The sequence below is a fragment of the Canis aureus genome, chromosome 35 (genome assembly GCF_053574225.1).
Source record: "Canis aureus isolate CA01 chromosome 35, VMU_Caureus_v.1.0, whole genome shotgun sequence".
Taxonomy (NCBI): domain Eukaryota; kingdom Metazoa; phylum Chordata; class Mammalia; order Carnivora; family Canidae; genus Canis; species Canis aureus.
In genome coordinates this window covers 4,294,527-4,298,731 of record NC_135645.1, presented here as the reverse complement: position 1 = coordinate 4,298,731, position 4,205 = coordinate 4,294,527, and positions in this window count along the sequence as shown.

Below are 4,205 nucleotides of genomic sequence, written 5' to 3'. Positions count from 1 at the left end.
CAGTGCAATGTTAAATAGGAGTCCGTATGGACATCCTTAGGGGATTATCTTAGAGGAAAAGCAATCTTTCACTATTAAGTATGGTATTAGCTATAGGGTTTTTTTTGGGTAGATGCCCTTTATTAAGTTGAGGAAGTTCCGTCTTTTCCTAGTTTGCTGAGAACTTTGATCAGAAATGAATATTGTACTCTATCAAATGCTTTTTCATGCATCTATTGAGATGATCATTCGTTTTTTATTTTTTAATATGGTATATTAATTTTCTGTTTTTCTTAAAGATTTTTATTTATTTATTCACAAGAGACACACAGACAGAGGCAGAGGCATTGGCAGAGGGAGAAGCAGGCTCCCTGTGGGGAGCTGGATGCAGGTCCCAGGACCCCAAGATCATGCCCTGAGTCAAAGGCAGACATTCAACTGCTGAGCCACCCAGGTGTCCCAAATATGGTATATTAATTTTCTAGAGCTGCTGTAACAAAGTGCCACAGACTAGGTGGCTTAAAAAAAATAGAAATTTATTTAGTCACAGTTCTGGAGGCTAGAGCTCCAAAATCAAGGCATCAGGAGGGCCATCCTCCCTCTGAAACTGGGTATAATCTTCCTTGCTTCTTTCTAGCGTCTGGTGCTGATCATCAGTTCTTGGCACTCCTTGGCGTGCAGCTGCATCATTCCAACCCCTGCCTCTGTTGTCACATGCTGTTTTCCCTATATGTCTCTGTCTTCACAATGAGTTTTTCTCTTATAAGGACACCAGTCATAGTGGATTAGGACCTACTGTAATGACCTTATCCATTATTGATTACATCTGTAAAGACCTTATTTCCAAAGTAGGTCATATTCACAGGTACTGAGGATTAGGTTTTCAATTTATCTTTCGGGGGGACACAGTTCAAACCCATTATATACGGTAAATTACATAGGTAAATTTTTTTGTTAAGATTTGTATTTATTAATGTGGCAGAGAAAGAGAAAGCACAAAAAGGAGGAGCAGGAGAGGGAGAAGCAAGCTGCCCGCTGAGGAGAGGGAGAAGCAAGCTGCCCGCTGAGCAGAGAACCTAATGCAGGGCTCGATCCCAGAACTCTGGGATTATGACATGAACCGAAGACCACTCAGGAGCCTCCATCAATAAATTTTCAAATGTCAAATCAACCTTGTATCCTTGAGAAAAACCTACTTGGTTTTGATGTATTATCCTTTTTATAATTTATTTATTTTGGGAGAGGAGGGGCAAAGGGAGAAGGAGAATCTTAATCAGGCTTTAAACCCAGTGTGGAGCCTAATGCAGAGCTTGATCTCACAACCCTGAGATCATGACCTGAACCAAAACCAAAGAGTAAGACACTTAACTGACTGAGTCATTCAGGTGCCCCTGTATTATCCTTTTAATATATTGTTGGATTTAATTTGCTAAAATTTCTTTTTTTTTTTTTTAAGGATTTTATTTATTTGACAGAGAGAGATCAAGAGAGAGAACGAACACAAGCAGGGAGAGCAGCAGGCAGAGGGAGAGGGAGAAGCAAGCTTTCTGCTGAGCAGAGAGCCCAGTGAGAGGTCCAATTCCAGGCCCCCAGGATCATGACCTGAGCCAAAGACCCTTAACTGACTGAGCCACCCAGGGACCTAATTTGCTAAAGTTTCATTAAGAATTTTGCATCTGAAAAAAAATTTTTTTTGCATCTGTGTTCATGAAGGATAGTGGTCTACAGTTTTGGTTTTTTTTGTTTTTGTTTTTGTTTTTCTCTTCTTTTCTTCACTGGTCTTTGTACAGTTTTGGTATAAGAGTAATGTTGGCCTTATGGAAATAGTTGGAAAACCGTTCCTCTTCTCCACTTTTCTGGAAAAAAGTTGGATTGGTATTCTTTCTTCTTTAAATGTTTCATAGAATTCACCAGCAAAGACCCGTGGGTCTTGAATTTTCTTTATGGGAAACTTTTAACCTACAGGTTTAATTTCTTTAAAAGATATATGGCTATTTAAGTAATCTGTTTCTTCTTGGGTAAGCTTTAGTAGTTTGTGTCTTATGGAATGTGTCCATTTTATGTAAGTTGTTGAATTTATTGGCACAAATTGTTCATAATATTCCCTTTTATTCTTTTTACATCTCCATTATCTGTAGTGATGTCACTTTGCTCATTCCTGCTAATAGTAATTTGATTCTTCTTTCTTGTTTCTTTATTTCAGTCTGACTAGAGGTTTATCAATTTTATTGATCTTTTCAAAGAACCCACTTCTGGTTTCATTGATTTTTCTCCTTTGTTTTTCAGTTATCTATTTCATTGCTTTCTGCTCTTTAAAAAATCTGTTCTTATGCTTTGGGTTTCATTTGCTCTTAAGGTAGGACAACAGATCATTGGTTTGAGACCTTTCTTTTCATCGTAGATAATTTAGTACGCTAAATTTCCTTCTAAATACTGTTTTAGCTGTTTCCCACAGGTCCTTATATGATGTGTTCATTTTTATTCACTTTAAAATTCTTTCTAGTATTCCTTTTAAGTTCTTAGTTGAACATGGATCATTTAGAAGTATGTTAGTTTCCAAATATTTGAGGGTATTTCCCATATATTTCTCATTGATTTCTAATTTTATTGTGCTCATAAAATATATTTTATACGATTTAAAAAAAAAAAACCAAACAATTGAGGTATAATTTGCATGCCATTTTGCATGGTGTTCTTTTAAATTTGTTTGAGACTTGTTTTATGGCTTACCATATGGTTTATCTTGTTACATGTTACCTGTGAACTTGGAAAAAACGTGTATACGCTGTTATTGAGTGGAGTATTCTACAAATGTCAGGTTAAATTGGTTGATTGCAGTGTTCATATTCTTACTGATGATCTGTCTCCTTATTCTATCAATTATTGAGACAGATATTAAAGTGTCTGATGATAATTATGAATTTGTCTATTGCTCCTTATAGCCCTATCAGTTTTGCGTCATATATTTTGTAACTCCCTTATTAAATGCAAAAACTCTGATTTATTAGTCCCTCTGATGAATTGAAATGTCAATCTTGATCTCTGATAATATTATTTGCTCTGAAATCTTCTTTGATAATAATATAGTTACAAACATTTACAATTTTAATAAAAATTGGTATCATATAAGGTTTCCACCCATTCTTGTCCACATTTATTGAGGCTTTGATATGAACCTTCCTCTAAACACTTAACATTTCTTCTGAATTTGGGATCAGCTAATACTCTTGCCAGGCTTCTGATTCTCAATCTGCACAATGGTGGCTGTTGATAACAGTCCTGTCATCATGTGCGTGAGGGAGTGTAGGCCAGGCTTTAATGCATGGGGTTAAGGGGACACAAAAGTTAGAAAAGACAAATGAGAGGTACTTTCATTGCCAGTGAAGGTGGTAGACAAGTGCGTGTCTGGTGCTTTAAGGCAATTCAAGATACCAGGGCCAGATGAATTAGATCATGGCAGTGAACTTGTGATCTCAGAGTCACTATTAATTTTTAAGAAATGGAACCTGATAGACGTACCCAGGACTGGAGATGGGCAACTGTACTTATATTTTTGGTGAGGTTAAAAAAAAAAAAAAGAAAGAAAAGAAAGAAAAGGTGGTGGTGGGGAATAGTAAAGAAAGTGATGAGTACGGGGAGCTAGAAGGGTTCACTAAAAACTCACTTCATTCGCTCTGTTTGCTCTTAGAGGTACCCAGTTTGTAGATCCAGAAAGGTCCCAGGTATACTTTGATCCAGAGAGAAGCGGAACCAAGTAGGTTGCTAGAGATAAGTAGATCTAGGAGATTCTGGTTGGTGGGTAGCAGGCCGTGCACTTTAGGGCCTGGTTTTGCTATTAGGTGTGTTTTAACACATTAGGTGGGGCCCACAGCGTCTCCATCTGCCTGGATGGGGCCGCAGCAACACCTCCCCACACCACATTAAGTACTTAGGTCTAAAGAGCCTCTGTTTTGTAGGCTCTGCAGTCACTAGAACTATAAACAGAATCCTGGCTAATTATTGTTTAATTATTGCTTAAAAACCAATTGGCACAATACAATCACTGCATTAATTACCCCATACAGCATCTGCTTTCTTTTTTGCTGTCAGCCCCATTCCACCCTGGCCCCTGTCCCCCACTTTAATTGAAATTCAGCTTGCTGTAACACCTCCTTTCTCCCCGGCCAACTGGATCTCTCCATTCACACGAGGGAAAGGAACAAAACCCCGGAGAAGGCCCCCTCGGG